The sequence below is a fragment of the Cryptomeria japonica genome, chromosome 1, assembly GCF_030272615.1.
Source record: "Cryptomeria japonica chromosome 1, Sugi_1.0, whole genome shotgun sequence".
NCBI lineage: Eukaryota > Viridiplantae > Streptophyta > Pinopsida > Cupressales > Cupressaceae > Cryptomeria > Cryptomeria japonica.
The window spans coordinates 280,218,876-280,227,903 of record NC_081405.1 but is presented as its reverse complement, the minus strand read 5'-3'; the positions used below and the strand labels follow the sequence as shown (position 1 = coordinate 280,227,903).

Here is a 9,028-nt window from a genome sequence, read left to right as displayed (position 1 = left end):
GGATCAGATTGGACTTGATCACCTTTTAGTCACTTAGAAAATCCTCTCATGCAGGGTCCCACCAGATGCTTTCACCATTTCATGAAAGGTATTTCACTTGCAAGTTCAGGCTGTGAAATAACACTAGCCATTGGAACTTGGACGAGATGAAGCCTCTTTAAACCAGACCAAAAGTGCCATTTAGAACGCATTTCCTTTTTGCCATTTCATGGGTCTTAAACCACGTGCAACTTCACCTAACGAAATAGCGAGAAACATAGATCCACTTGAGAGTTGCGCACAACTTACTAGGCCCGACAAGATTAGGAGAAAAATATATAAGGCGTAAAATTTTATGATCAATTGAAATGACCGCCTAGGCAAATGACAAGGGGGGACACTTCCTACGAGCCTGAGACCCATTACTTAAGTGGATAAAGTAACGAAGAAATAGAAACCAGAGGGTTTTTTGATAAAACATTGAACAAATTAAAATTAAAACCCTAAACCCCTAAGATCTAACACAGAGCTGAAGCAATTGATAGCATCCCTAATTCAAAATTTCAAAACTTAGCCGATTTATGGGAAAGGAAAACCCATTTTTTTTAAACAGTGATAATAGGAGGAATAAGGAGAAATGAAAAATCCTTGGAGGATGGGATGCCTAGAGGAATGTGAGATTTTGAAAATCTCACATTCACTTAGGAAAAGAGCATTTAAGGAGAGTGGTTGGATGGAACGGACAAGGAGTTGACTTTGTGGCTAATCATGATGATTAGCCACTAGCAACTCATTAGGAGAGGGATTAGAATAAAGATTAGGTGGGATTAGGGTTGATAAGATTTGTAGGAGGATTTGACTAGGAGAGAGAATGAGTGGAGAGAATTAAAAATTAGAAGAATAATGCTAAGTGAGTTTAGGGAGTTTCTAGAGGAATTCATTAGGTTAATGATGGATTAGGAAAAAGGTGATTTGTAGAAATCACCTAGGTTAACTAATTAATATTGAGGAGATTTAATATTGAGGACTATTAGAGGAATAAAAGGGGATTGATTTATTAAATAAATCACTCAACAGACTATAGTGACAATATTAATTATAATTAATTAATATTGAGGAGGAATTAAAAATTGGCACAATTAATAAATTAATTATGTTAGGAACTTAAAATAATTAAAATAATTATTTTTAAGTGTCTACAGTTTCCATTGCATCATTGTAAAAATTATCCTTTTTAGATAGTGCAACATGTTGGCACATAATTTTTCTATTCCCTAAAAAATGATATTTTTCTATAATTTTCTTAATTATGCTCTTAAAAATGCTATTTTTCTATAATTTCCTTAATTATGCTCTTAAAATGCTATTTTTTTTATAATTTCCTTAATCATGCTCTTAAAAATGCTATTTTTTAATAATTTCCTTAATTATGCTCTAAAAAATGTTATTGGAGGTGCTGGCAAAGCAAGGGGAAGAAGCTGCGCATAAATATTCTATAAACAAAATAGGCACATATTTACTTAAATTTTTAAAAACCGTCAATAGAGTAGAACAAGTGCTCCTTGAGGCCCAATTAAGCAAAATGCATACCTATTGAGAAACAAGATCTTTCTCTTCTTTCTCCTTGGATTTCTCTTCTTGGACAACCTTTAACTTGTCCTTAACAAGATCATCAACTTTTGTCATGTATTCTCGAATGAACTTTGAAAAATAATTTTTTTTAATATTAGCTATTTAATTCCATAGAAGATTGAGCTATGATTCACGGGATGGCGATCGCGTGGGAGTGCAGGCGAGCTAGGGCACCCGAGCCCTAGCTTGCAGTCTGTTTTTTCTGTGCACTGGGTGTTTGCTTGCTCGCGGGGGGTCAAGGGGACCAGGCTACCATTGGGTTTTCTTCTGTGGCTGCTGTGTTTTTCTTCCTCTGGTGCTGCATTGAGGACAGATTTTGCGGACTCCAAAAGGGGTTTTTTCTCTTCAATCTTAGCGTCCTCTGGTCTGTGCATGGTGCATGCTTGGGGAGGCGCGTTCTTTTTCCTTTTATTGCTGCTTCTTGTGTCGGTGCGCCCGTTCTTGGCTCTTATTTTGGATTTGGCCTGGTGAGCGGGGGGCTGTAAGAGTCTTCATACTAGTGTTATAAATGGATGCCCACGTGTCTTTAGATATGGCAGGTATTGATTCTGCTTCGGCTGGGGTGAATGCTAATATTCCTCCTCAACATTCTTCTGGTTCGGGTGGGGTTCGAAATGGTGCCCTTAAACTGCATAAGGTTAATGGATGCTTGGAGAGGACTCAAGAACATCCAGTTTTAGTAGTGCAATCAGAATCGGTAGCTGAAGATATTGAATACTATGGCAACCATGTTTTGATTTGCAAGTTCCTGGGGATGAGGGTTTCTCTCGCATTTCTTGATAATTGGATTTGTAAGACATGGAACCCGGAAGGTGACTTTGATATTCTAATGGCTGCAAATAACTTCTTTATGGTAGATTTCTCGTGTGCTTCTGACCGAAACAGGGCTTTTGAAGGTGGTCCGTACTTCTATAATCAGGTGGGTCTTTTCATCAAACCATGGCATGCTAGCTTTAACTCGACAGAGGAATTACCTTCTAGAGTCCCAGTTTGGGTTCGTCTGCCTCGGCTACCACTAAAATGTTGGAGAAGTGATATATTGCAGTCGATTGCATTGTTGCTAGGAAGACCTATTGGCCCTTCTCAACAGACTCTGAATAAGCGCATTTTTTCTTATGCTAGGGTTTGTGTTGAAATTGATTTGAGTAAGCCGTTACCAGATTCTATTGATATCATTGTTGGATCCTGCTCCTGGACTCAACTATTAGACTACGAGATGCTACCATTCAGGTGTCGAGTATGTCATGAGTATGGACATCTCCAACGGAGGTGTCCCCGTGCTTCAGGTGTTTTTGGTTCAAGTAATGCCTCTTCTCAGCCTTCTTTGAATGCAGATAAGGGTAAAGCTCCTATGCAGGGAGGGGGGGGCTGATAAAGAGGGATTTATCCTAGTTAAGACTAGGAATCGTAATCAAGGCCAAAAGAGATCATTTAAAGATAGGAAAGAGGAAGAGACTCTAAACAGATTTGAGGCTCTTGAGGATTTAGTTCAAGAGGAGGGTTTTCAAGAAGTCCTACAAAGATCAGGGAATTCTTTAGTGGAGGAGGTGCATGGAGTTCAGTCTTCTGGACCTCCAAATTTGACTCAGATTAGAGTACAGGGTGCTTAGATAGCTACTGTTGAATCTTCTCCAGACCTTGCTTTAGCTATGACTGATTTGGTGTTGGAGGCATCTGGTGGGCCTTTAGACATTGGTGGTGTTCTCCCTGTGATGCAAGGTGTTTCTGATCTAGGTAAATAGAAGACTCGCCCCCCTGGTTTAGGTCTGCATCAAAAGACTTTCAAGAAAGGGGCTCTTGAGAAATCTCTTAAGGTGGGTAGAAAGAAGGATCGGGAAAAAGTCAAGCTAACTAGTGAGATGTTGGTAGAGTCAGGTTCGGTGAAGACTATTGATTCTCACTTCTCTCAGCCTCTTCGATGATTGTGCTCTCTTGGAATGTGTGGGGTATGAATAGCATCCCTAAGCAAAAAGCTATTCGGGATTTGATTTGGTCTCATTCTCCTGATGTGGTTTTCTTACAAGAAACTAAGTTGTCTATTGATAGTATGTTGGCGGTGCCTTCTAGGATTTGGGGTCAAGGTCAGTGCCAATGTGTTGGGGCGTTTGGTAATTCTGGGGGGGTGGCTTGTTTGTGGGACCCACGCAGAATTAGACCTATTTGGTGGTTCTCTTGCAGAGGTTCAATTTCTTGTGTTGCTTCTCATCTTGAGTCAGGGGAGAGAGTTCTCTTCTCGAACTTGTATGCACCGACTGACCTTCAGGGTAAGGTTCTGTTGTGGGATCATGTGCGATATGTGAGGTCTCTGTATCCTTTCCTTCCTTGGATCCTGGCTAGAGATCTTAATGCTGTCACTTCTTTAGAGGAGAAGCGGGGTGGTAATGTCCGTCTGGATTCTGCTTCGACACTCTTGAAGGATAATATTTCTCTCTTGAACCTGGTTGACATCAAGCCGAGTAATGGGCTATTTACCTGGAGTAATAGAAGATGTGGGGAAGCAGCTATTTCTGAAAGATTAGATAGATTCCTGGTTTCCAGTTTTTGGATGGGGGATAGGTGGGTGACTAGCTCTGAGATTTTGGATGGCAGGGGTTCTAATCATTGGCCTATCAAACTTTCTGCTACTTTACCCCGACAAGGTATAAACCAGTCTTTTAAGTTTCAGCTTATGTGGCTCAGGGATGAGTCTCTTCATGACTTAGTTCCTTGATGGTGGAGTTTTGGGAAGCCGGCTCATGGGACTGCTATGTACTCCTTCTCGAAGCAACTCCAGTTTGTGAAGTATAAGTTGAAGCATTGGAATAGGTAGCACTTTGGTAATCTCTTCCAAGAAAAGAAAAGTGCTCAGTCTCAATTGGATTCAATTACCCGGCAGATTCAGGACCAAGGTTTCACGGAGGAGCTTGGTGTGCTTGAAGCGGCTGCGGTGAAGGTTGTGGAAGAATGGAACTTAAGGGAGGAGATCTTTTGGAAACAGAAATCCAAAATTGAGTGGCTCCAAGCTACAGACAGGAATACCTCCTTCTTCCACAACTCTGTGAAGGACAGAAAGCAAGGTAATGTTATCTCCTCTTTAGTGTTAGAGAATGGTGAGACTTTTTCATCTTCCACTTCTATTTCTGCTGAGTCTTCCCATTTCTTCTCTGCATTGCTGTCTGAGGATTCCCCTCCTGCGGAGGTGGAGGAAGCTTTGAAGCTGGGTAGCATACCGAATTTGGTTACTAGAGAAATGAATGAATCTTTGCTTCGTCCTATCCCTTTATCTGAGCTTGAGGCAGTTGTTTTTCAGATGAAAAGAGGAAAAGCCCCAGGGCCTGATAGGTTTCCGGCTGAATTCTTCCAAGAGTTTTGGGAAGTGATTAAATTGGACCTTCTGGCGGTTGTTCAAGAATCTCTTTTGAACAAACAAATGTTGAGATCTATGAATGCTACTTTTTTGACCCTCATACCAAAGAAGGTGGGAGCTAATACTTTGGATAATTTTAGTCCCATTGCTTTGTGTAATGTGGTGTATAAAATTATCACAAAGCTGATTGCTGAGCGGCTGAAACCTTGGTTAGGTAGACTAATCTCAGAAGAACAAGGGGGTTTTGTTGCTGGTAGACAAATTTTAGATGGTGTCATTATTGCTACCGAGACCATTCATTCTATGGCGGGCTCTAAAGAGAAAGCCATGTTCATCAAGTTGGACATGGCTAAAGCTTACGATCGTGTTAAATGGGCCTTCTTGTTCAAGCTTCTGGAAGCTTTTGGTTTTGCTGGTGATTGGATTGAGTGGGTCAGGAGTTGTGTCACTTCTTCTTCCTTCTCTGTGTTGGTCAATGGTGAACCCTCTGAGTTGTTCAAGGCTTCTAGGGGGCTTAGACAAGGAGATCCCTTGTCTCCCTATTTGTTTATTTTGCTTGCGGAAGGCCTTGGGAGGTTTATAAGATCTCACGTGGAGTGTGGATTGATACAGGGGTGGAGCTGGGGAAATAACATTCCCTCTCAGTCTCATCTACAGTTTGTAGATGATAGTGCTCTCATGGGCCATGCCAAGATTGAGGAAGCTGTTAGATGGCGTAGCACTCTAGACTATTACTTGGCTGCTTCAGGTCAACGAATCAATGAAGGGAAGTCCTTTATTTATTTTTTTAATACTCTGAAGATTATTCAAAGGAGGATCGCTGGTATTCTCCATTTCCAGATTGGTACTCTTCCTTTTGTTTATCTTGGCATCCCGCTTGCAGTTCGCTCGCTTCCTAAATTATTTTGGAAGGGGATTTTAGACAAGTTTCGCAATCTGGTCAGTCATTGGACTTGCAGGTGGCTCTCTTCTGCTAGTAGAGTGACTCTGCTAAAGTCTGTGGTTCAAGCTCTTCCTATATACAGATGCTTTGTCCTCTCGGCACCATCTAGTTTTATCAAAGATTTTGAAAAATTGTCTAGGCAATTCCTTTGGACAGGCAACCTTCTTCATAGAAAGTGGAGCTTGGTTAAATGGGATGTCATCTGTAGACCGAAGCAGGAAGGCGGGTTGGGGCTTCGTAGGACTCACTTGAATGGGCAAGCTCTAGCTGCGAAACTATATTGGCGGTGGTGCTCTCAGCAAAACCAGTTGTGGGCAAGAATCCTTACCTCAAAGTATCTTGGTGAGGTCGAGAGTGCTGATGTGGCCCACTTTAGCTTAGAAGGGAAGGGTTCTATGATTTGGTCCACTCTTAAAAGGGGTGCAAATTTGGTCAAGCAGGGGTTGTTCTGGATTTGTAATGAGGGTAAGGAAGCTCTTTTTTGGCATGATTCTTGGGATGGATATCCTCCCATTTTGGCTTCTCATCCTCATTTGCAAAATTTGTGTCAACACTTCACTGATGCTGGTTTTTGTCACGTGGCTGATTTTAAATCTCTTCAAACGTTGGGGCAGGCTACTATTTTCAGGTGGAAGGACCCAAGGGAATGGCCTCCTAATGGCACAGTTGAGGACCGTCAAGAGCTTGTTGGGATTTTGTCTAGACGTGTTTGTAGTTCCCTTTCTGGACGTGATGTGTTGGCTTGGGACTTTGATCCAAAAGGAAGATTCTCTGTTGCTTCAGGTTATGCAGTCCTTGATAAGCAGTTGTTTGGGAGTACTAAGATCTCTTGGTGGAAGAAGGTTTGGAATAAGTTTGCATGGCCTAAGTGCAATTTCTTCTCTTGGTTAGTGATGCAAGGAAAATGTCTTACCTGGGAGAATCTCTGTAAGTGTGGCTTCCAGGGACCTTCTATGTGTGTTATGTGTGTTGGACATGAAGAGTGTATTTCTCATCTTTTCTTTCAGTGCTCCTTTGCGAAAGCCATTTGGCACTTTTGGTGGAATCTATGGCATATGCCATGTAGACATGTTTTTTCTTTGAAGGAATTCTGGGAAAGTCAAGGGTCTCCTTCGGTTAGGACTTCTTTTCTTTTAATTGCTTGGGTTATTGGCCCTAGTCTGATAATTTGGCATATTTGGTTGGAATGCAATCGAAGAATATTTTTGGATAGAAAGCTACAGATTGGTCAGTTATGGTTGAGAATTTTGGGGGGTCTTCAGGAAACTTTGACAGCTAAGTCCGATTTGTCTGTTCCTATGGATCCTGGTGATTTTGGAGTTGCTAGTGCATTGGGGCTATCCCTAGGGGGAAAAGGAATTGTGAGGACTGTTTGCCATAGGCGCGGGAGGGAGAAGGTTAGTCAGGCTGGTCACTGGTGTCCCCCTACTCTGGGAGAGTTAAAAATTAATACTGATGGCTCTTCTAGAGGAAATCCTGGGCATGCTGCTGTTGGTGGCATTGGTAGAGATGGCTCTGGAGTGGTGGTGTTTTTTTTCTCTATTTATAGAGGTCAGCATACTATAACCTCATGGAGGCCATTGCCATTCTTCTGGCTTTTGAATGGGCTTGTGCTCTGGGATGGAGAAGGATTGTTTGTGAATCAGATTCTCAGGTTGTTATTGACCTTTTAAATAGGAGGCAGTTTGAGGAGGTGAATTGGCAGTTGGCGGTGGTGGTCAAGCAAATTGTTGCTTTGGGCACTACCTTAGAATCTGTTGTCTTTTGTCATGTCCCTCGGGAGTGGAATATGGTGGCTGATGGCTTGGCTAGGTGGGCTTTTGAGCAGATGGGGACTTGGAATGTGGCAGAGTGGGACAATCTCCCTGAAGATTTGGTTGTGGTTCTTGAAGATTTGGTTATGGAAGATATGAGGTACTTCTTAGGTGTATCTTAATTTGGGGTTTCTTTGTTGCTTTTGTTGGGAGTTTTCTTCCCCTTTGTAATGCTTTGTTGATTCAATAAATTTTTACCCTCTCTTTATTTTTATTTTTTTAAAAAAATTCCATAGAAGATTTAAAATGTTTATTAAAGAGAAACTTAAAATATTCATAGAATCATTGGAGTATATCAAGAACCTGAAGTAGGTATGGAAACACAAAGTCAATCATATTATTCATCCAGGCAAGTTCCAAAGCCACATATAGTCTGATCAGGTCATAGCATATGAACAAGCATGAAGCAAAGCATTCTTTCTTGCCCTGCTGTTCCAAATACAAAATTAAGCCCCATTTCAATGCCCCAATCCAAAATGAAAATTAAAAATATACTTTAGCCTGTGAGAGAGAATAACCAACTATATGTTTTACCAATTGTATACCTATTCCACAAAATACACCAACAATTCCTTTGCAAGTTCACGATCACCTGATTGAGAACTAGTTTCCATTACATCCTTGTAAAGATTATCCTTTTTAGACAATGCAACATGTTAGCACATAATTTTTTAAATTAACTATGCTCTTAAAAATTCTATTTTTCTATAATTTCCTTTTATATATTGAGCATTTTTTCCATAAGAATAGTTACTAAATTGAGTTTTATCATGTGTAGGTGCAATCTTGTAGTGACAATCTCCATCCATTTGTGACTTCTCTCCAGAGATTCAACCATCAGGTGGGCATATTGGGGGTGGCATTGAGACAAGATGAAGCACTCTGGGTTTCCTTTTGAGGTGAGGAGGCCTAGTAAACAGGTTCTTGGGATTGATCAAAGTGCACAAGTAATTATCAGAAAGGGTAAATCTCCCATGTAGAATAGAGTTTTTGTTCAGATCATATTAAATCCACTATCAATTTTTGTATCTTAAAGAAGGAGTTGAAAATGATTCAAATTTCACATTATCCGTATAGGTTATACCAATGAGGGCACTTAAACTAACTATAGAGCCCCTCCCCGATCAAGCTCTGGTTAACTTAGTTGACCAAGGTTGACCATATTAATAAATGCTATAATTCAATAGGATGGGCTATGTTAGATGGATAGATTAGTGGGAAAAATAATTGAACCAGGTTATGGAATCATTTTACCTTGCGGTGCATATTTTGATGTGTTATGGATATAGATCCTATATGATCCACTAGTTTGAT

The 9,028-nt window shown here is 40.8% G+C and overlaps 1 pseudogene; it reads right to left on the bottom strand.

The window, feature by feature from the left end:
- Positions 1–1,430: 1,430 nt before the first annotated feature.
- LOC131065378 (clathrin heavy chain 1-like) lies at positions 1,431–8,361 on the bottom strand (annotated as a pseudogene).
- Between the last annotated feature and the right edge of the window lie 667 nt (positions 8,362–9,028).